The 24,674-nt window shown below is 43.1% G+C and overlaps 1 protein-coding gene across 3 annotated transcripts in view; it reads right to left on the bottom strand.

Annotated features, from left to right (window-relative positions):
• The window catches only part of HPSE2 (heparanase 2 (inactive)), a 113,744-nt gene that overhangs the window by 67,735 nt on the left and 21,335 nt on the right, over nt 1-24,674 (bottom strand). The window lies entirely within an intron of this gene.

The raw sequence follows: 24,674 nt of genomic DNA, 5'->3' as shown, positions 1-24,674 counted from the left end.
TAATCACAGCACAAACAAAATCCTGTAGAGGCCTGTGACACAAAAAATCACTAAAATAATTAACTGGAAAGCACTCTCACTTTGCCAAGACAAAATAATGGAACTTGCAAGAAGCTCTTGAAGTGTGGACTGCTCAAAGTTCCAGCCACTCCATTCGATTCCATTCCTCCCCTGAACAACAATATTCTGTACCTACTTAGTATGCTCAGTTCTCATTGGACTGTTTTGGGGTCCTTCCCCTTAAGAGTAGTTTCAGAAGGGTGTGGATGTGGGTGGGTGGGTGGGCACGCACGCACGCACGCACACACGCGCGCACACACACACACACATTTTTCTGCAAACCTTAGGGTTCCGCAAACCTGCTGATGCCTGCCTCTTCTGCACTGATGGTCCTATTTTGGCTACATAAGGTGATTGCACAATATGACAGAGGACAATGGACATATATAGGGGTGAAGACCAGTGCTATAGTCTTCATAAATGTGAAGGTGTGGCTGCGTCAGTTCTGGCACCTCTAGCTCTCTGACAGTAGTAGGCTGCCTTTATTGCTCTGTAACACAATATGCTTTTAGGATCTGAATACCACCATTAGCAGCAAATTGGCTACTGCTCAGAGTAAAACTGGGATTGCTCAGAGCAAAACCCAATAAACTGGGTTGCTGGAATGTCATCCCATTCAGTGCCTTCCTAACCCCTGCAAGCTAGAGCTTAGCCAATAAATTGTAGCAAGGACTGGTACAATTTTTATTTATTTATTAATGTACGCATGTTAATTACATACCACTTGCTAGACAAATATTTAAAAAGATTGCATGAAAATATTAAAACAATAAGCATGAAAGCAATATAAGAAAACAGTCAGGACAAGCTATGAGGGGGGAGGGGAATCTTTTTGAAAACTACAGAGCAAGACAGTTCCTGAGTAGCTTTGTGGTGGCACTTAGGGGAAGAAGAAACCATCTCAGCTGGAACACTGGTAGTCAGCTCTCTTTTACTAAGCATTACTGAGGAGGCATAAGAATGGGATGATCTGGGTCAGCAGCAGGTACACATATACACCACAAATGTCTCATGAGGTCCAGAGAGGCAGAATCCTCCACAAAATATACTCATACTCCCCACAGCTATCTCCTTGGGCTACGTCCACTCATAACCTGAAGAGAACTACTCTTAACCAACCCCTTCAACTCTTCCTGGAAATAGTAAGGAAGAATTTCCAAACCCTGTCTTGGGACCTCAGAGGAAATGCATTCCCTGTGGCTGTTGGGCAACCGTTTTTCCAATAAACATTAAGCAAATAAATCTAATAAATACTTTTACTCTGAGCAGAAGCCAATTTTCTGTTAATGGTGCTATTTAGATCCTAAAAGCATATTGTGTTACCCAGCAATAAAGCTTCCAAATGCAGCCCACAACTTTCAATGAGCTACAGGTGCCAAATTAAGGACCAAATTACTAGTCTGGTTTAAATGAGGACCTGGAGAAGCTAAAAATGGTCGGGGGAAATGGTCGACAAATAATTCCACTAGGATTCTAAGTAAAATCTATAGTAGGAAATTCGTTTCATCGTTAAATTTCCAGCTTCAGCATGTCCTCTGAAACTGTTCTCTGAATCCAGAAATTAATAAAACTGTTTCTCTAAACATGCAGAAAATCTATTCTTTTGGCTAATATGTATTAAAACATTTGGATACTTAAATGCATAATGGAAATGTCTGTTCTATTAAGTAGAAGGAAATCTGAGAACTTCTTTCCAAAGCACATTCTAATGCAGTGATTGTAATATGCAAAGATGAATGAAGGCTTACTTCCAAACAAGATAGTGCCAGTAGCACAGAGACTTCTGCAAGGCAGTGGAATGGCAGCCTGGCAGGATGGAAGTAGAAGAAGACTTCCTGTTGTCTGACCTCCTGACCTTAAGGTAACAGGAAATGGGTTTAAACACTTAATACCACCAGTCACTTTCAAGGAGCACATGTTCCTCTCTCAGAAATGTAAAGTTTGGAGGCAATGTGTTAACCGCTTGCTGAGCCATGTGCTCCGGTGTAATGACAGATGAAAGGGGAGGTCAGATTTACTAAGTGCTGAGGAGGTGTCATCAAGAGATGCATATTACTTCAAGATGTGTCTCCACCAGCAGTGGGGGCCATTCACAGAAAGGAGACTGTTTCCTTGGGAGTTTTAGAATTCTAGAACGGCTGGAAGAAAAGCCTTCAGTCCAATACACAGAACTGAGCTCAGAGACTGGCTACACATTACACTCACCACAAAGAGTATGTTGAGAGTTCTGAAAGCTCCCCAGAGGGAGTGGGGAGCAGATTGTAGGTTAACACAAGAGCCACTGGCAGCCATTCTCCCTCCCGCCCTTTTTCTCCCCTTTTATATCTTCGCACAGCTGTTAATTTCCCTACCCGCAACTCCTAGAGAAATGTAGATGCTACGAGAGGAACAATGGAAGAAGAGCCATCCCTTGTTCCTTGTGTGTTTGTGCATGATTACATCTTGCTTTCTCTGCCTATCTCCACCTGCAGAATTGTCAACAGGCAACATACTTGATGTGGCAGTGTGAGAGAAGGCTTTGCGTTAGAGCTTCTGCCTCCCATTCAGAAGGTCCCGGGTTCAATCCCTGCCATCTCCAAGTACAGCTGGGAGAGACCCCTGCCTGAAACCCTGGAGAGCTGCTGCCAGGCAGTGTGGTGAAGATGCTTCCTCCTATGTATCCTATGTAACTTTTCACAGAGTATAATGCACAGCCAGCTCTCCATCTCCTACTTTGCCTTTTCTTAAGGAAGCTGGAAAGGAAAATTACTACATTGCTCCACATCACATATGTAGAAAAAGTGGTAGGGAACCTGTGGCCCTCTGAGATGTTGTTGTAATCCAATTCCCATCGGCCCCAGCCAGCTCAATCAGTGGCGTGGGATGGTGGGAGTTGCAGTCTAGCAACATCTGGAAGGCCACAGGTTCCTCATTCCTGATACAGAATTCCCATGTCCTGCAACGAACCTTGCTTATGTGACCATCAGAAGTCTGGCCTCTGTGGTGGCCCTATGCGCTAAATGCACTACCCCTCCTCATTCATTCATTCATTCATACATACATACACACATACACACACCACAAGTGGGAATTTCCTGACAAATAGCCTAAGGCAGTGGCAGTCTAGACAAGACTGACAACTTACAGCAACTGCTGAAGGAAAACAAGGTGTATATACCTATGGCCATTGGCATGAAAGCTTTTTCCTGCTGTTGGAGGACGGACAGGAGGCTGACCAGTTATAGGGGTAGAGATGGAGAAAACTAGAGAAAGAAAGAGTTTCCTGCTCAAGAAAAGCCAATCTGTATGTTATATTGAAGATCCATAACTGGATCTCATGACATACTGGTTTCGACTTGAAAGCTGGCTCTGGCAGAGGGTCCAAATTAGATCAGAGCAGTGATTGTGGCAAATAACACATTCAGCCCTAACCCCCTACTGTGCTGTCCAGAGCTGGACAAGAGGCCTAGAGGACATGATGGGGCAAGGCAGCAAGGTGGGTCAGTGGCTGCAGCACCATGGAAAGCTCCAAGTGACCAAGATCTACACTCTACATTTAAAGCATATTCGGCACAAATTTAAAGCACATGACTCTAAAGCAAAAACTTTAAAGCAAAGAATCCTGGGGACTGTCATTTGTTAAGGATGCTGAAAATGGTAGCTCTGTGAGAGGAATGCTACAGTTCCCAGGATTCTTTAGGGGGGAAGGACTGTACTGAAGCTTTTTGTGACTCCACAGCCAGATCACCCTTCTCAGGCTCAGCGCCTTGCTTGAGGACTGGAATGTTTTAAAACATCTGGCTTGGAGCCTAGCCCTCCTCCTTCTCTCTGACAACTCCTTCCAGGCTTGTAGTCTATGCTGAGGGGATAACCCAGCATTGTGAGTCCTTGCTGTATGTGTTAATTTGTCAGAGGGTACAAGCTTTAAGAGGACAGAATCCAAAGAGCCCAAGTCAGGGATTTCCTGGCTCAAATGCCCCAATCCAACAGACTTGGGCTCTGTCTCGGACCTGGTCTAGGTCAGTTCCAGCACCTCTGCATTTGGTGCCATTGATCTGATGATCTAGCTGCCCCTCTTTATCCAAAAAAAGAGTAAGATTCCAGGCTGTCAAATTTGGAGTCCCAGTACCTGTGCTATTTATTGATCTGACATAAACCTCACATCATATACACACATCTGCTAATTGCTGCATTTTTCTCCAGTGCTTCTTATTACACTGGAGTGGGGTAGTAGTCAGATTCAGATCTATGATGTTGATTTTAAGGGGGAAAGAAGATCAGACATTTGACCATGGATCTCCTGCACTGTTTGGCCCATGGCTTCCCCTTCTTCCATTGCTGACAATGTGTGGTACAGCCTGCAGAATTTCCTTACAGGAAGAAGAAACACTCCATACTACAGTGCTCAGAGCCACAATCTTTTTTCCAGAAAGACAAGGAGGAAGGAAAGGAGGAAAATGAAATTCAGTAAGCTGGTCTGCACAGAGATACAAGATCTGTAAATATATGGAGTCCTAGCTAGTTCTGGCTTTTAACGTACAAGCTCCTCTCCTCTCTTTTCTCTTCTCTTCTCTTCTTTTCTTTTCTTTTCTTTTCTTTCTCTACCCCCCCTCCATTGAGATGTGTGGAAATATAGCCTAAACACAGTGTAGCAGCTCTTGTATTCTTTTTAGGCCTAAATAAATCACTGCTAACTATTGAATTGGGAATTATTATCCTTCCCTAGCCACACACTTATGGAAATGACAGGCCAAGGTTTGGCTTTCTGGGTTTTTTTCTTCTTTTTCAATAAAAGGTTAAATGATCTTAGTAGTTAAGAGAAGATTTATGTTTTACCGTGTTCGCCCTTCCGTTATTAATTGTTACCACGGGGCCTTTGGAGTAGGTGAGCCAACCACATACACATGGCCCTATATAATTATACAAGCCACAAAACTATCATAAGTCCAAGAGATAAGTGGTGCATATATCAGGAATGCAACATGTGTGTGTGCGTGTCTGTGAGAGCATGCAGGGATTGGACATACAACACCGGACATTGGAAGAATCCATACTGAATGAAACTCTGTTAATAGTCTTTGCCAAATTGTTTGGCACCATGACAGAGCATACTCCAACTTTGTGTAGACTCCAAGACAAACAAGACCCTTCAGGAAAGACAGATACTGCAGTTTTGCTCCCAGTCCAATTTTGCACATGCCTCTTTCTTTATGCAAAAACAGCCAAAACAAAATGCATGCTCTTGATATTAATTGGATGTCTGAAATGGTTTTTTTAACCAAGAGTAAGATTTCAAACAGACAGATATTTATGCATAACATTTTTTTGCTATTATGGTAGCCTAATGTTTTCTACACAACATTATACAACTGTCTGTTGAGAAGGAAGATACTGGGAACTAGTGCTATTTTTCTAGAAAAAGTGGTGCTGGAGCTCACCATGAACTTCTCCCTTGTTCTCTTAGAATGGCAAAGGTGTCTACCTGAAAAAAAAGCCCTGCTGGGAACTGCAAGGGTGCTACATTAATTATGAACTGCCCTGTTGATTACTGCTAAGCTGGTGTTAAATTTAACATGCAACTTTCCAGCCACATCTGCCCTAAGAATGCAAATGATTCACAAGGCACCTCTTTAAAGTGGGCTGTAGTTACTAACTATGGGAGCTAAAGTTAGCATAGTTGTAGATTTCATTTGACCCTGGACATAATCTAGTCTTATGTCCTACTTTACTATTCCCCATGGTACAAATTCTAATACATGTATACAGATAAACCTATTTTCCATAAGATTTGGGGAAATGAAGTGGGAATGCTATAGGTGCATATATCTGCCAGATGAATGTGGCTACATGTGCTAAGCTGTTAGATTGCCCCCCCCCCCTCTTTTTTTGCAGTGAAACCCACCTGCAAAATTATGGTTGTGACAAAGCACCAAAATTCCATTTGGCTCAATTTAGCATGTAGGCATGTTTGCTCAGGTCAAAATGTGAACAGGAAACAGCAGTTGGCGGTTACACAACTAGCTCAGCATGAACTCATTAACAAATTACAGTGCCACAGGAATGCAGAATTTGGTGTTGGAAATCACTTTCTTTTGATTGCTTTTTAAATGAAATTTTCTAGTCCCTATTGATGTAAAGATAGGTTTGTATATTTGGGGGCAATGCCAAAAGAGACAGTCTTGAAGTCGATAGAATCCCCCCAGTTTTCTCTGGAAACATTATGGGAGTCACTGGTTTTCTATCCAGGTATCTTCTGAAATTTTGCCCTCCATGCTCTCTTACCCATCCTTCCTGAATCCATTTGAAATTCCAAATGCCACAGTTCCAGAAAGAAACTTATTAGAATCTGGTGGGTTTCTTTGGCTCCTCAGTTTCTGATGACATAGTATGTCATGTCATGGATATACTAAGATTATCATCACACTGTGTCACTACAGAAAGTATCTGCACAGGCAGCAAAGCTTTCAGATCTGTGATGCAACCAGCTTTACGCAGTAGCTAGGATCAAAGCTTCCAGATGTGCTGGTAAGATTGCGTTCAGTCTTCTTTCTTCAGAAATATAGTTTTTGGATGCCTCATAAAAAAGTTACAGATTAATTTGGTCCCAGCTTTATGTTGGGTGGTTAATGAAGAACTATGGCATTGAGAATAATGGCCAAACCATGAAAAAAATATCATAGAAGCAGGAGTACCAACACTAGGGGCCCCGAGACACTGCACTGGAGAAAAAAGGAATCACAATTTTCCATAACTGGGGTGCTAAAATATCACACCTATGTGAAAACAAAATACTCATGAAAGGTTAGCAGTTGCAGGAGGACAGTTACAGGATGACATTTACTGGGCAAGTTTAGAAATGAACTTGTAAGAGAATGGAAACAGAGGGTTCTGATGGACACTCATATAAATAGACCTGTTCATTAATTTTAGCTGTTGCCTAAGTACGTATCTCATCTTGTACTCACTAGCCTATAAGGCTTACAGAGAAACAATGCAGAAAGGGTCAAGGCCTTTGGCGTACAATAAAGCAGAAGCAAGAATGCTTCAAAGTTAGAGCTGGTGTTAACATGGAGGCATTTTCCAAGTCAAAAGAAGAGACTTCTCCCCACAATCAGACTTAAGGCTTCTGGGTTTGAGATTTGTTGGTTTTACAAATGACACTGAGAATGCATTTTAGTCTGAGATCTGTCAGTTGTGAGCTTTGGAATGAAGGGTCTGAATGTGGTGGCTGCCTCTTTAGCTCAATGGCTGTATTGATCAAGCCCACCCAGATCTCACTTAAGCATGTAAACACCAGGGCTTGGCACATAGTCTTACAACCATGAAGGTGGCCACTGGTCCCTTGCCCAACAGGATTGCAGCATAAATTCAGAGGGAGCCTGCACAGGAACAAGCCCAGCAGGAGCAGGAGACAGCTGTTTCATTTCTGCTTCTCACAGAAAAAAATATTTCCATGAAGTGTAATGTTTGGAAAATGTCTAAGATCCTAGATCATGCTTTCTTCAAATTCTACAGTCTTAGTGCTGCTGCTGTCTATATATATATATATAGAGAGAGAGAGACAGAGACAGAGAGAGAGAGAGAGAGAGAGAGAGAGAGAGAGATCAGAAAAGAATAGGGAGGCATGAGCATGTGAGACATTTGGAATGCAGAAGAATTTATAAAACATTAATGCAGTAAGGAGAGCTAGATGAAAAACATGGAAAGATAAAGGCATTCATGATCTGCCCAGGGCAGTGGCATCAATCCTGGGACAGACATAGAATAATTACCGTAAACAAAGAGAGCAGAGGTTGCAGTGCAAAGTGCAGGTGCTTTTCTTTGACCTTGAATTTCATGAGAGTTTCATAGAGACCTGCACTAAGAACAGACATAAATGTGCTTTCAATGTGCAAAGAAAGAAGTTAATCCTTTTCAGATAGGTGATAAGGGCATTAGAGTTGCATATCTGAGCAAATAGCAGGGGCAAGAAGAGTAGAGCTGACTCTAGCAATGGGGCAATACTCTTCAGTGGGATAGAGTTCAGCTAAGCAGGGAAAGCAAGCTTTGCCTTAGTAGGAAAGATGTGGGGAAAAGAAAGAAACACTTGAACAGGCAAAATTTCTCCTGCTCAACATCCTTTCTCCTGCTCAACACCAATCTCCTCAAACTGTTTCCATAATTTACATGGAAAGTAAATGGTTAAGTCTACAAGGAGAGAGGGTTATTTTGGAGGAAGGAATATGGAAGCAGAAATGGATATCTTTGGAGTTGTGCCATTTTTGCCATATGCTGAAGGCTGCTTCATATGTTACAATTTCCTACACAGAGATTCATCTTCATGTAGCAAACCATGTATATATGTTGTAATGTATGAAGTACTGGGGTTTTCGTGTTGAGAATACATTGATGCTCATGTTTATAGAGGCAGTTCAATTCATGTATTCATAGTATAGGGAAATATACTGCTCTCCAAACTTAAGTGGGGGGGCGGCGGCATTTCATACACTGGGATTTCATCAAAGGGAGACTAGGGACAACTCAGAATCTCTCCATTTACTCCAAACTTTTCTATGTCCTCATAAAAAATGACTGAGCTTTGTAGGTTTGAACAATAAAGGATAGAGAATAAGCCTCCGGAAAACTTATAATTCATGAGAACAATTTGTCAGATGAACAAGTTGTAGAATTGCTGGCCCTGCATATATGTTTTTGGGGAAAGCACAGGCTGTATTTGGGGTGCTTTGGTTTGAGGGCCCCTTGCCTTAGGTCAGGACTTGGACTTAGTGGCACAACATACACCTTCCCAGTTCTCTTGTGCATTTGACTACAACTCCAACCGCTAGGCTTTGGAAATGAAGCAGGGGTGGAGAAGAGTCCTAACAGATAGAGAAATTGCGAACCCCACAGCCCTCACTACTGATGGATCTCACATTTCTGGACAAAGCCACTGCATGGTTATCATCGCTAGCTTTCTTGTAAGTGCCTCCCCTCAAAAAAATGGTGAAACTGTGCTGAGGCTTTTAGAGCCATAGTGAGCCCACAGTCAGGACTGGCCCAAGATATTATGTGGCCTGAGGTAAATTACAAGATTGGACCCCCTCCCAATTTCACGTACAGAGTATGACTAGACTGGCAGTTGGATCTTACTTCAACCCTGGTGATGGGATAGCATGCTCCACCACACCTGAGGTACTAGAACAGATTTGGGGAGGAAGGAGAGGCCATGTAACCACAGAGGGGAATGGCTGGGGCTTGGAACAACCAGGAGCTGCTACTGCTGCCCCTGAGCATCTGCCACCCAAGGCAGTTGCCTCACTCTGCTTAAAGGTAGGGCTGGCCCTGTTCACCCAAAGGACTGTCTTTTCTGCAGCCTTGCATCCAGGGGCCTGTAAGAGGCCCTGTTCCTTTTCTAAGAACAGTGTGTGCTTGGACAAACTGAGAAGGGAAATGAAATGTACATTTCCTTTCTGAGACTAGGAAGGGCCAGCTAGTGGGCAGAGCATTCATGCTGCCTGAAACCTGCCCTCGACTGGGATTAGCATCTGTGTTGATAAAAGTAATATATGAAGCAGCCCTGGGAGAAGATTCCATTGCTGGGAAACCACCAGATGTAGTGTAGCGAACTTGCTGCCAGTCAACTATTTGGCTGTGTACCAAAGCTGGACAATGCGGGCTGTGTGGTCCCCAGATAGGCAACAGCCATAAAATTAAAAGAAAAAAATCTGAGAGGCCAAGGAGAAGGGAAAAGAATGTAGGCTGGGGAACTGCCTGAGGCCAAAGACACAGCAGAATAGGCAAACTCCTTACATGGATGGCAACAGTTCCGGATACAAGGTCAATTTGGAGAACCTTTGGTACAGGTTTGAGTTTACAGATTATCTTTTAGTCCAACCACAGATGGGATCAGAGAAACTCCCTAGAAGCTGTGTTACCAGGACTGTGGGGGCCTATACCAACAGGAAGTGGGTAGAAACCTCCCAACATGTGCAAAAGGCCCACTGTCAAGCCTGCCTTGGAAAAGGAGAGGTGATATGACAGAAACATTTGAGAAGATGCACAGCCAAACTCCCCTTGCTCCCACACTAAGGCAGTAGGGGTGAATTAAACACACAGGCCCCAGGCCAAGCCAGGGCCTTGCACCATACGGTTCCTATCTGGCCATGTCACACACTATTAAACCCAGATCAGAAACAGGATCTGGGAGAATGGAACATACTGAGCCTAGGACATCACAAGCTTCTTCTCCTATAAATAGGAACCATTTTCCAGTAGAGAGCAACTCTCACATTTTTTTTGGCAGTGAATTGGCCAATAAAAGCAGATGAAGATTATCCTATTACCATCATTTTAAATACAGAGCAGTTAACTCCACTGCAATAGAATTTAACCCCATTGCCTCCTGGACCCTGGACTCGGGTAGGGCTGGGAGAAAACCTCCCAGAAATCTGTATTCTCTGCAGACGACTTCAGCCTTATCCAACACTTTCACAATGTTTCACAACACGATGGCATGAGCAAAACAATGTCCAGCTTACTCCAGAATTGCAACGTAAGCTTGTTGACACTTACGAGTTACTGGGAAAAATTAACAAAAACACGTGCAACTTGTAAATGAGGGGGGAAACACGAAGAGCAGCTTCCAAACAGGTGCAGCTGATTATCCCAGGCAAATGTGCCTGTAAAAGGAGGGGGGAGAACATTTTCTTCACAAATTTTAAGAGCACTACAGACTTCCAGATAATAAGAAATCCCTGAAGCTTTCAAAAAGTGTTTTCTCATACAGTGTACCTGGTGTGACAGCTGCTTCTTTGCAGCTATGGGGGAGTTGTGGTTTTCCATTTGTGAAAATTCAAGTGAAATCTATCATTTTTTGGAAAGCTACTACTAGGTCCCGGGGTTCTCAAATATCTTTACAGGTTGAACACTTGGAAAGAATTCAAGGCTCCAATCAGTGCTGGAATATGGGGAAGTGTTTAACTCTAAGAAACAGTATATAAAATAAGCTGTTCCTCTGCTTGATGATTATTTCAGGATTGACTAATGACTTGTCCTGGTGCCAGACACCTTCAAGATGGCTCAGGAGGCTCGTTTTCTAAAGTTTGTGTCCATGGCATTCCATCAAATGGAGACTCTTTTCTCTGCAATACTTCTAGGGCTGGGAATTCAGAGTTGGGACAAACATAAATGAACTGTTGGACACCAAGACCAAACACTCCTAGATGTGATCATGCAATTAAATCATCGAGCAATTCCATCTACAATGGCTGACAATTGGAGAAAGAAGCTCTTAAAAGGAAGTAAAATGTGCTCATGATGTCAGCTGCAGCCTTTGCTCAGCAATCCTTGAATGCAAGCCAGGTTGCAGTTAGGTTGGAGGGGGGGGGGGTTCATCCCACAACTCGATCTTTGTTAGGTAAGGTGTCAGAACACTGAAGGCCACAATATTTAATCTAACCCCTACACAGCCAAATCTTTCCTTTCTTTCTCCCACCCTGCCCCCCAGCAGAGCAAGCAAGTTCACCAACAGAGGTAAAAAGTGAGGCAAGCGGCCATGCATGTATACTTAGGGATCAAGATTATCCAGCCTTCTTATTAACACAGTGGCTCTTAAGAGCATTTTGATGTGTGCTACAGCCTTATGGGCCGCTGTACTCAGCAGATGGTCTTGGGCTATTTAAATATTTGGAATATCTTAGAGTATCTGGAGACAACAGATAAAGGCAGATCGTGCTTCAGTTGGCAAAGGAAGATATTTCTTAATCCAGAAGAGCTTTGCTATGAAGACTTGAGCCTCCTTGGATAATTCAGATAACTCTCATCAACTGATAATTTCTGATAGGAACAGGTAGACAGCTATAACAATAGAAGCCACCGAATATACATTGATATTCTGTTTACTAGGATTCAAGAGCAAGTGTACTCAAGTCTCTACAGTTTCTATGACTGTCAAGAGGAAAGCAGATTTGTTCAAGTCCTTGGCAGCATGCATCTGCAAGGGTGGATTTAGGGCTGTGCAAGCAGTGCACATGCACTGGGCCCTTAGCCAAAGGGGTACTGTCTCCAAGCCCGATAAGCGCTCCTTCCTCTTCTCCAAAACCTAGCTAGAGCTTTCCCAGATCTGGGAAGGAAGTGGGAGGGCTCCAGGACTCTGCCAGAGCCCTCATGCCTCCTTCCCAAAGCTGTCCGCCTCCCTACCTGCCTTTGGGAAGGCAACACAAGGCTGCAGGGGCGCCAAAGCAAGGGTGACAGGTTGGTGAACTTCAACTTGCTGCCATTTTTGGGAAGACATTTCCTTGTAGTATATTACAACAATACATTCCAAGGTGATGTGACTCTGTAGGCTAGTTGCAGAAACTCAGTCTGGTCTGGCATGTTACTGCCATAAAAGGTGGATCAGATATGGGTCTTTTTGTGCTTCATTGATCACCCCAATTGCTTTTGCTTCTCTCCAACTTTTCATTTTCCACTTATCTCCATATACATAAAGCAGAGTAAGGCCTGGTATTGGAAGCTGCCTTCCCTTGGCAACTGGTTATGATCCTGCAGGAAAGCGCTGATAGGGTTCTTTCATTACCTATAGCTTATGGAGGGAGGAGGCAGTATTCTTTCTAGGAGGTGCTAAAATATGGCCTGGACAGAATCTAGACCTGGGTGGAGTCTAAAGAATGACTGAAGGCAATTTGTTGATTTCCTTGTCAGTAAAAAAAAAAAAAAAAGCACACCAAATACCAAACATCTGGAAAGGGTGAGTTCTTGTTCCAACCCACATGTGAATTTTGTTTTAAAACAGACTTAGAAAGGTCTCTTGCTTCTGCCTTTGCTATTTAAGGCCAAAGAACTTTGACACTTGTTTTGAATAACAAAGAATATGCAGACTGAGCATCTGTACTACTTAGCCCTTTAGACACAATAAGAACAGTTCACCCAGCGGAAAAACTCTTTTCCTCCTTCCACTCCCCAAATTATCGGGCAAGCAGATATAGCACAAAATGCAGCCAAATTTGGATTCATGGTATTAGGGCTCAAATCAGGAAGAGGTGAATCTGAAAAAGCATAGAATTTCCACAAGGATTCACCTCCTTCCAATCGGAAAAACTGTGGAAGCGCAATAGTTTTCCGGATACCTACTCAGCCACTCTCTGCTCATTAAGCTAATCGCTCTCTCTCACATACACCCTCATTCTTTTTAAACCCAGTGCCTCATTGTCACACTGAAACACAGTGGAACACTGCCTGAAGAGTCCACCATTAAATAAACTATTGATGTTCTTCTAGAATTCTCCCAGGCTCTCGCGTCATTGCTGCTTTTGAGGCATCTAATCAGCTGTTTCCTCCCTGAATGTTCAGAGATCCAGCAGCCCTTCAAGGAGAAGGAAGAGGCTTGGACCACCCGGCCTCTCAAACTAGCCATGGAGGCAGCTTGTACAGTTCCCTTGTTAGGAAAAGTTTTGGACTCAACATGATTCTTTGCATATCCAAATGAAAACATTTTACTCTGCTCCCCCACCCGCCATTTGTTTCTTCCAAATTATCCAGTTGGGCTGGCTCAGATGTATCAGCTCTCTTTTTCACACGTGCACAAACAGTGACACTGTCATAGGAGACAAGTGAAGACTGAATCTAAGGGCTAAAAACCAGATGTTTCCCCATCTTCCTGTGCAGAGCCATATTTTATCTATGGCTCTTCCCTGAATTTATAGCCAATGAAGAGATGTTACTACATTAGCTCATGGAGGGGGTGGATGATAAAACAAGAGAGGAAGAGCCAGACAAGGCCCGGAGAAGCTATCCAGAGCGCTGCAATCGGAGAAGCGTGACGAATGGGCAGTGTGGCTGCCGCGGGCTCCAGCAGAAAGGCAGATTGGCTGGCTAGGAGTGATTGGCCACAGCTGGAGGCAGCGTTTTACACACACACACAGCCCATCTGGAGCTCCTTAAAAGAGCTTCCCCAGGTGATCCGGTTTAGGGAGTGCCCAGCAGAAGGAAGAAAAGGGGTAACTGAGCATCTCAGACGGATCCATCCCCCGTGCCCCCTAATTACTTAATGGAGGATTGTTGGAATCTGCTTTAACTTCTCCCTTCAAAGCTGCTCCTCTTGCTTCCTTGCCAATGGGTTTGCATTTCACTCCGAAAAGGAGTCTCTCCACCCGTTCTGTTTCTTCTGGGTAATTCAATAGCTGCAGTTCCTGGCGTGATGACCCAGCTGTGCTGGAAGGAGCAAAGGTGACCTACCTCTGAAGCCCATTTCTCCCTAAATGTTACTCAACTACTCTTCTGTCCAGTGTGAATTGCCAGTCACAGCCTGGCAATTGGTAGGAAAAAGCATTTCATGCAGCGCTAAAATATCATGAAAGCAGTGGTGGTAGCATCCAGAATTCATGCAAATGTTACTTACAAGATCACATCCATATATATATATATTATTATTAATTTGTCCCTACCATAGAGATCAATCAGAAGTTGAGTATGCCAAATACCAACCACAGCTCTAGTCTATAAAAAGTCATATTGATCTGTCCCAATTAGTGTGACCTACTTAAGCTTCCATAATTGCAAAGCCCCTGTGCTCCTCAGCACATTACTGGAACAATAATGCACACTAATAGGTGCACATGCAATAGGAAGTTAGACCATCAGGACTATGAGTCTTGTCCTGGCTAAAAGATGAATTTCTAAAAAATGTCAAGGCTATAATTACATATGGTTGTCTATTTTTTAAAAATTCACTGTGCAACCAGAGCTTCTGGATCACAACCGCCTGCAAATCCTATGCCATCTTGAGTTCATCAGAGAAGAAAGGGGTGGGGGAACATAAATAAAATAAAATGGGCTGTAGCCCTTAGCAGCCACTAAGTCAGGATCTCATTTGGAACTGGCCAAAACAGAAGAGCAAGAGGAGCTGTAGACAAGGAATGGCTAGACAGATGGGGAAGTGGTTTGGAGTCAAGCAAAGCACTGGAGTCAGACTGTATTCCTAGCAGCAGGTAGCGCCCCCACCAGTTATAGTAACCCCTGTGGCCACTTGAATGATAATCCAGATGCAAACTCACCCACTGTTCCTTCTTCCTTTGCTTTTCCTTCTAAACTGTGCAGGAATCCCGACAATGAAGAATTGATCTGTCATCAGAAACATGTCCCTCAAGACCCGGATGAAAGAATGAGCAATGACCCCATCAGCACCATGACCACAGCATTCCTTCCCACTCTCCTTCCTCACAGGAACTCCAGCAGCTTACATATACTGTTGCACAGAGCTGTTGTATAGCAGTTAACTATCTCGCCCCTTGAACAAAATCCTACCTTAAAATTGGCTAAGAGAGCTCTGTGGGTGATAGGCCTTTGAGGGTAAAGTTTTAACTACAAGGTTTTTCAGACATGCTGTCTAGGAAATATGGTCTACTGATCTCAGTGGGGTTTATTCTGAGTGAGCATTCCTACTAGGGCTAAGTAAAAAGGGAAGCATTCTAGGTACCTGCCCAACAGATCTGGCAAATCTTGTATTTCCTGGAGGATCTGCAAAGCTTGAGTATTTTCATAATGCAAAATAAAACCATTTCATACGCACTAATATGGGGGTGTTGTGTTGTTGAGCAGAATCAGGATGGGGTATGCAAAGATGCCTTCAGCCATTGCAAATACCATGAAGAAATTAGAGCTGGCATATGCCTAGATCCAGACTCCCACGTCCAGCATAGAAGGCAGAGTTTTGTTTTATTTGTGTGTTTATTTACGAGTACAACCCACTTTACTAACATGAGTCAATCAGGGCTGCTTACAGGCAATAATTAAAACATGTGATCATACCCTTTGTTTTTCAGCTCAAGGAACATGAGGGTAGTGGTGGTTAAATCATTCTCTGCCTAAAATAAACACTTTAAAATGCAAATATAAGTAGCCTACATGAAAAGGAAAAAAACTTCAAGAAAAATACATTCCAAGTACAGTGGTACCTCAGGTTACATACACTTCAGGTTACATACGCTTCAGGTTACAGACTCCGCTAACCCAGAAATAGTACCTCAGGTTAAGAACTTTGCTTCAGGATGAGAACAGAAATTGTGCACTGGCGGTGTGGCAGCAGCGGGAGGCCCCATTAGCTAAAGTGGTGTTTCAGGTTAAGAACAGTTTCAGGAGAATAGCAGGAGATAATTATCATAGCTGGAGTGTAATCCAGAATCTCTTATACATTTGGGCTACTTGTTTTCATCTAAGAAAACTCTTTTGGAATCTGGACCCAGCAGCTCTGTTGGAAAGGAATACTTTATTCAGACAGGCAAATGATGATAAATGTCTTAAAGACAAATGTCAAAGGAAAAGGACAGGTGACAGTGGTACCAGTTATGTAATGCTTAAAGAAGGTTCAAATAAGGTTCCATGCATAATCTCAATGACACTTTTAATGGCCCTGTAAGGTTGGCCAGAATTTTTATCTGAGACCAAAAGATAGATCTTTCTCCGCCAGAATTCTTGGCCATTGGAATCTGGATGTCCTACCTGTATAGTTTAATAAAAGTTGCCTGCAATAGAGTTCTTCTTCATATTTAAAAAAAAAACATTTTATATACCACCTTCCATTAAAAAAGTCCAAGGCAGATCATGACAATATAAAATACAATTCACCCACACCACTATGAACTCTGCAGGATCCAATAGCAGATAGAGGGGCTCTGGCAGTTGTTCCTGAAATGCCCTGCTATGACATCAGTAAATATAAGCCAATGATAAGAGAGGTAAAACTGATAAGAGAGGTAAAAAATGATAAGAGAGGTAAAAGTCGGACACGACTAAACGACTAAACAACAACAACAAAGAGAGGTAAAGAGATGGGAAGCAAAGGGACCAGAGACGAAGGAAGAGAGTACATGCGCACACCAGTCAACGGAAAAGAAGGGAGAACCCGTGGAGGTTTCAAAATATGCTTGAACATTCTTTTTTCAGTGTTGTTCCTGTGAGGCACTATACCTGTGACTTGTTCACATGAAATTGATGAAGACAACAACCATGACCTGTGAACATGTTGGTTCTGCGTCATTCCAATATAAGAGGGAAATTGATAGATGGAGTGTTTAGCCATTTTTAACTGAACAAAATGATTTATTTATTTTTTGTTTAGATATGTCCAGTACTATGCACAGTGTAATAAACAAAAGCTATCACTCCTATCACTTTGCACATACAGCTAATGATTTGCATCAGTGAATGAGCCATTCCAGACTAATAACTGCAAAGAGGATAATATTGCCTGATTGTCAACTCAAACACAATACTTTTCAATGTTGACTGGTCACACATCCCCCGGCGTCACTGAGCATTAATGATAAAGTGATATATGTACATGTGTAAGTCACATCTAAGTGGATGTATCGCTATCAAAGATTGATTAGAGAAAGGGATATACTGGGGCAGGTTTTAGATACATGCTGCCAATCATTAGCTTCTTCAAAGTGGAGCAGACAGAATATTTTACAGTGTATAAGATGTACAGTGTTACCTCGGGTTAGGTACTTAATTTGTTCCAGAGGTCTGTACTTAACCTGAAACTGTTCTTAACCTGAAGCACCACTTTAGTTAATGGGGAATCCTGCTGCTGCCGCGCTGCTGGAGCACGATTTCTGTTCTCATCCTGAAGCAAAGTTCTTAACCTGAAGCACTATTTCTGGGTTAGCGGAGTCTGTAACCTGAAGCGTATGTAACCTGAAGCGTATGTAACCCGAGGTACCACTGTATACATATAAGTCAATCTGATGTCAGGACAGAATCTCCGTATACCCTCTAACCCAGGGGATGTTCCCTGATACATAAGAAATTAGGAATGTGAATATCTCACTGGCTATTATTTCTATTCATCTCGGCCCATTTTAAAGTTAGATGGCTGAAGGTGCCTTTTTAAAATAAGTGAAGTGCTTCTACAGAGATTGCACAGTGCTTTACTGAACACTGGAAAAATTTAGGCCACTGCTATGCCTGTCACAAAGCTCAGCTATCCAGCCTGTCCTGCTCCCTAACAATGTGCCAGTTCAGCTAATTGAAGTCAAATAACTTTCTAAAGGAAGTTGGAAGGCACTAATTAAAATCTGGTCTCTTGTGAATGGAAGCTTTGGCAAAACTGGATTTATTTCCATTTGACATTTCAATATTATTTTCCCCTTCAGCAGAGCTAGGCATGGTTGGCATGTGCAACTATGCTGATGTTTGCAAGACATTTGGTGAAAGTATACTTACATAAGCAGGGGCAAGCTCTCTGTCTGTTAGTCAACGTGACTATGTTTACAGACAGTGGCACTAGAGTCTGCTGCAGTAAATGAAGATACAGTCATACCTCATGTTACAGCTGCTTCAGGTTACATGTTTTCGGGTTGCAGACCGTGGGAAATCCAGAAGTACCGGAACGGGTTACTTCCGGGTTTTGCCGCTCGCACATGCACAGAAGCACCAGAAGCGCCAGAAGCACCGCTCACACATGCACAGAAGCGCACAGAAGCGCCTGCGCAGATGCGGTGCTTCAGGATGTGAACGCTTTGGGTTGCAGACGGGCCTCCGTCACGGATTACGTCCGCAACCTGAGGTTCCACTGTAGAACAGGAATAGCGTCCTTTGTGTTGGCTCCCCATCCATCCTCTTCCCAATATGAACCATGGAAGAGCAGCACTTAAGAGCTGGGCCACACTGAATGCATAGAGGATAATTCCATATAAAAGCTTTTTCTCACAGGGAAAGCCGTAAGACTATGAGATATTTGCAGTGACAGCAAGTGTTACGTAGTAATAGAAAGATCTTGGTTGGTTCCTTCAGTTTCTCATTTTTTCAGTCTTAAATTCAGTTCTCCACATTTCTGCAGCAATTTGAAAATTTTCTCTTAAAAAATCCACATGAGAATTCTTCAGCACTTTTGTGCAAATTTCTCCTAGCGAACACATTTTTGTACACAATTTTGACTAATTTATGCAAGCAACTTCCAGTACAATGCATTTCGGTATATTATTTTCACTTATATATTCATTTTCATGGATATTTTTGCCTAATATATACATTTTTGTAAGCAATACTTAGTTGGTTGGTTGGAGAACTACATCACAACATTCAGTCAAGCACAAATTTTCAAGGATGGCTATGTTTTGATAAATCTGGCTTTAAATGCACACTGAATTCTTCTCCCATGCTTAGTGTTAGGCAAGGGCTTTGCAGAGTACACGGCCAGCCTGAGGCCTGACAGGTCAGCCGTGTTTTCACTCACCACAGCAGGCACTCCTAGTTGCAGGATGTTGGGATGGTAGCAGCAGCAGCACCACATCTGGCTGCCATTAATGAGCCTGCAGTCAGGTCATGTCCTTTCTGGCAGTAAATCCCTCCTCGGGGCAGCCCCAACAGAAGCCCTGCAGGGTCTCCTAGGCTCTTGCCTTCAAGAGGAGCAGAGAAATGCTCATTTTGCCCTTCTCAAGGAAGTGATTAGTTAAATCAGCATGAGGCTTCCAATCCAGGCACAGAGCCGGATGTCTGCACACATGGGGCCAAGAGTCACGTGCTGGGGGAGTGTTTCATATCCACAGTCTAGGCCCCAAGAAGTAATTTGTCCCTTCAAGCATGATAAATGCTGGGGCCACAAAACAATTCTGAGCTGCTTATTCATATGCTTTTGCTGACTAATCCATTAATTGATTAAATCTAAATAAATAGGCATGTCACTTCTTTGTTGCTTCTCTGACATAGTGATGTATGTTGACATAACTCATAGTATAAAAAGCAAATGTTACCATCCTTTGTTAGAACAGGCACCTTTAATATTTTCTTGAACATTCCCTATTATGGTAGCATACCAGAAATAAAATAGCCTCAAAAATGGAAAAAAAAACTTAACCAAAACTGGCACAAGATTCCCCACCACGAATTAATTCACAATTAATCAGTAACTAATCTACAGATGAAACCTTGCAGTCCCAATTAATATAGTTCTGGAAGTGATTGCAACACCCCCTATGGAAAGCAAAAGCAGGGTCAATGCTAATCTTTCCACAGCCAGCCCCAGAAAGGATGTACATTTTAGCACAACCTCTGACTGTTGCATGCCTCCTTTGCCTCACACACCAAGGGCAGGTAGCCCCCAGAAGTTTCTCTATGAAAGGAATGCGGCCCTCAGGCTGAAAAAGCTTCCACACCCTTGAAGAAGAAGGAAATTTCCCTGCCCTGGGGTGCTACATTGAGTCATTGTTCCATATTTCATTGTTCCACCTGCACTTCCTCACCCTTGGCCACAACTGTAGGGTAAGCACACATGGTTCTGCCATTGGTGGCGGCAAGTCTCATACTCAATTTACAGTATTTGATAAACTTGAAATATGTTACTAGTGCACTTGAAAATTTGTTTGAAGTGGGGGATATAAGCACTGAAAATAAATATAAGTGTGAACACGGGGGGGAGATGAAAAAAAACCACACCACAGCTTCCACCAATCAAAGAGACCAATGGCCTCTGCTAGGTCCCAGCTGAGGTGATGTTTTCATCCCCGAATGGCTTTCTCAGACACTCACTCACAAGCAAAACTGGCTCTGCTGCATTCCAAATAGGACACTGTCCAAAGAGCCAGGTTTCAGAAATTGGCAGAGGACCAGCACTGGGACACCTAACTTGGGAGAGAAGTGAGGGCCAATTCACATGGCCCACAATTATTCCTAGGCCTGTGGCAGGTTCAAAACACATTACACTGGGCCACACAGCAAGATGAGAATCTAAATTACTCTATTTCATGGCCATATCATTCTGGCTGTTGGTGTATGATAAGGAAAATGGAGTGTGAGAAAAGCAGTCTGTCGTATGCTGAAAGGTGATCAAGCCATAGGGCTGGAACAGTCAAATAAAGGCTGCACACTGAAGGCTGATTTTCTGTCAGAAACTGATCCAAAGCCTTTAGCATAGGTACGAACACAGCCATTTCACAGATATTTACCTCTTATCTTTGCTCTTCTGTTTAGCCATATGGCAAGGCAGGGTAGTGGGAAAGGATAATAAAACACATTTTAACTACCATAGCTTGTTATTTCCCCTGGAATAGCAGGAAGATGCCATTCGTGCAAGAGGTTGAGCTTCACGCTCAGAGGCAGCTGTGTAGTCTACGTTCATCTGGTGGCAAAACAAGGCTTGATAAAGAAAGTGGTGATCCCGTGAATGACCTGGGGCTCCTCCAGGCATCCTTTTTATTGTGCGTTCATGATTATTTGTGATCATGATGCTATTGGGGTGGCCACATGTGGCCCCACTTTCAATACTGTTTGCACCTGCGAATGTTTTGGAGAGGTGATACCAGTTCGCTCCTGGTCAGTGGCTATCCTGTAATTTCCTGCCGAAACCCTGTAACTTTTTATACTACAAGTGTTCTGGTTTATTTTTGTCCCACTTTTGTTGCACTATAGTCGCTCTGGGCAGCAATAATATGGTAGCATTGAGGGGAAATCACAGAACATACTAAAGCAGAATAAACCCACCAATTAGGCAATATTTTTGTGTGAAGCAGAACACACCATGCTGGAGGGGCCCCTTGACCCTTGGACAGTTTACTCCCTACACCTCACTCCGCCCCAGAAAACCCCTGCCTGATGCATTTTTCTCCTGCAAGTATTTGTCCTCTGATCCTGAAGGAGCAGGTGCAATTGCCCCCTCAGCCAGTCATCCCATCCCATACACACAACCAAAATGATAGAATCCATCATAGGAAAGAGAAATATTTACATGGCTCTGTCTAGTTATATGTAAATATTATGTTCTACCTACTAAGAACACAGAGCTAAGTTACATTTATGAAATGAGAGATTAAACCTCCTAACAATTATCAGGCCACATCGATTTCACCCAAGGAGGCTGCGCGCAGCCCTGCCACTTGAAAGACGTTTTGCCTCACAGAGGCACCTGGAGCCGAAATCTTCTACCCTCCCAACATAAACACACTTTAAAAGGCCAAGAGACTGCAATAACCGGCTGCCCCCTCGGGCGCTAGGTCCCAGGCAAAAATGCAAGCAATGCCCTAGGCCTCTTTGAAACTGCCGTGCAGACTAGCACAGGAGGGGAAGACCCTCCTTTCTGGGGGAAGTTTGTTTACTGGAGAGTAAGCAAGTTGTCAGGGGAGATTCCAAGAGCTCAAGTGGGAATAAACAGCTGAGGGGATTATGTTACACAAAATGATAAATGGCTTGAAGGGATCCTGCCCAAACATCATGCAGGCGCAAGTCTGGGGATCTGTCACAGCTAGGTGTCTTCTCAAGAGACTGGGAAAGCCTCCAGCCCTGGATGCCTCCCGTTTTCTCCCCACAAAGCGTGGGGCGCTGTCATGTTCAAAAGGCTGACATAGATGTTCATGTCACACAAACTCAGCATCCATCCAAAAACCTTGGGAACTAGGGATTCTTTTTAAACCTGGGCCTCGTTTCTGGTGAAAACCTGGGCACTTCTTGGTGGGGCTTTCCGCTGCCACCCACTGGCCAGAGGTGGGAGAACTAGATGCTTCTCTCCTGTCCTCCCACTAGCCAGGCAGGACATTTACGAGTGCCCTGCAGCTCTCCCCACTACCTCACAGCCTGTCAGTCATTCCAGGACCCATTTCATGGATAATTCAAACAACACCCGTAATAGAAACAGCCACTCGGCTCCATCTGGACCATTATCTCTTTTATATTTGCTCTTTAATATTTACTGGGTTCACACAAAGTGCATGTGCTGCTTTGGTTTCAAGGACACCAAATTTAGTAATTGCTGCATCCCTCCTACTAAAGCAAGTGAGGGCAGGGAGAGGGGAAGAAGCTTGAAATCCTTGCACGGCTATTTTGAGGAGTGCTAAAGAGCTACAAAAAGACTTGTGTTGCTTGTTAGGGCAGAGGCCCAGGGTGAAAGTCGTCAGACAATTTCTGCTAGGCCTGCTAACGCTCCTCTCAACCAAGTGCATCTTAGAGGAAGGCAGGAGTAGCTGTTGCCTCTTGAAGAACAGCATCCCAGGGCTACATCTCTCAAAAAAACTGCAGCCCCCCCCCCCCATCAGATTTTATTTTTTTTTCAAATAAAGGGGAGCTTACTTCACAGGTGGCCAAATGCTCATCTGAAGGCTGGCTGCACCCGGCAACGTAGCTAGCTACTGGCACCTAGAGATGGGCAAAACTGTCAATTTTGGTCTCTCATTTTTCCAGTCTAAGTTTCACCTCTTGGCATTTACATATCAGCTTGCAGTTTTTGTTAAAAATGTTATCACAAAAAAGTATCAACATGTTAATGTGAGCTTCTCATATGCACAGTTTTGTGTGTAATTTTGCACAACAGACATATTTTTGCAACCAGTTTTCTCTAACACATAAAAATGCAGCATATTAGAGAAAACTGGTTGCAAAACTATGTCTGTTATGCAAAATTACACACAAAACTGTGCATATGAGAAGCTCACATTTTCACTGACATATACATTTTTAGACATACCTCCCCCTAATGTGCATATTTTAATACACATTATACAAATGGAGAACTTCAATGCAAAATCTGGCAAAGCCAAAATTCCAGTGTACAGTTGGTTCATAAGTTCATGTATTATTTAGGGAAGTACAAATTAGGTAGCTTCTCATTACGATTTCTCTCCCATCCCTACTGGTAACTCAATCATATTTTAATCAATGTGTGTGCGATAAAAAGCTTGCCTTTAGTTTTTTGTTCATACGGAGAATGTGATAGTTTGTTCTCTGAATGATATGTCTCGCTTTGGCTTTGAATGTGGAAAGGTCAAATCTGAGTCAAATACCTTTGTGGTCCCCAGATCACTATCTGAAGAATAGAGTGGCCCTTCCAGAGAAGATGACTGCCCCTGATTTATGCCTAGGATGTGTAATAAGAGATATTTAAATTGAGGCAGAAACCTAAGATGAGTCAGGAATATGACATATAAAGAGGTGCTGCCAGATTAACAATGATATATCTTCCTACTCACTACCAAGTCCAATTCAATTTGTTGGTGCCAACCTTTAAAACCCTAAATGGTTTGGGACCCAAATACCTGAAGGCAAGCCTCTCCTTGGTGGTGCCCATTTGTGGAGTGTCCTCCCATTACATACCCAACTGGCACAGACATTGATATCATTTCTGCACCACATTAAAACTTACCTGTTCACGCAGGAATTTTCAATGTTTGTAAGGGAATGATTGTTTTAGCCTATTCTGCCCTTTCATAGTTGCCCCATGTTTATGTATTTTTTATGGGCTTGTCTATTGTTTATATATAAATTCAGTTGTTTAATGTCATACCCTGCTGCCCTGGTATCAGTTCTGATAAAGGGTAGGCTATATGCACATATTTTTAAATAAATAAATACTCATGGAACTGCTATTTTTCACTTCATTTTAAAGGGCATGTGCTAATCATTTTTCTTGTTGTTCTGGCTGCATTAAAACGCTGCTCAAAGCCACAGATCACCTCTTGCTGCTTAAATCAAATCCAGGAGTCTGTCTGTGTCCCAAGAAGCTGTTAAGCAACCCAACCCATTATTGCTGTTACATGAGACCATCAAATAGAAGAATGAACACACTGTGGGTTTTCCTAGTATTTATTCCCCTTCTCTGACTTCTATCTTATTGGGCACAGATTTTGGTTTATGTGTAACACGGTCAGATTGTCGCTTTCTCTTGCATTCTG

This window comes from Podarcis muralis, chromosome 6, assembly GCF_964188315.1.
Source record: "Podarcis muralis chromosome 6, rPodMur119.hap1.1, whole genome shotgun sequence".
Classification (NCBI taxonomy): Eukaryota; Metazoa; Chordata; class Lepidosauria; order Squamata; family Lacertidae; genus Podarcis; species Podarcis muralis.
The sequence above is the reverse complement of the archived record's forward strand: the minus strand, read 5'-3'. Positions and strand labels throughout refer to the sequence as shown.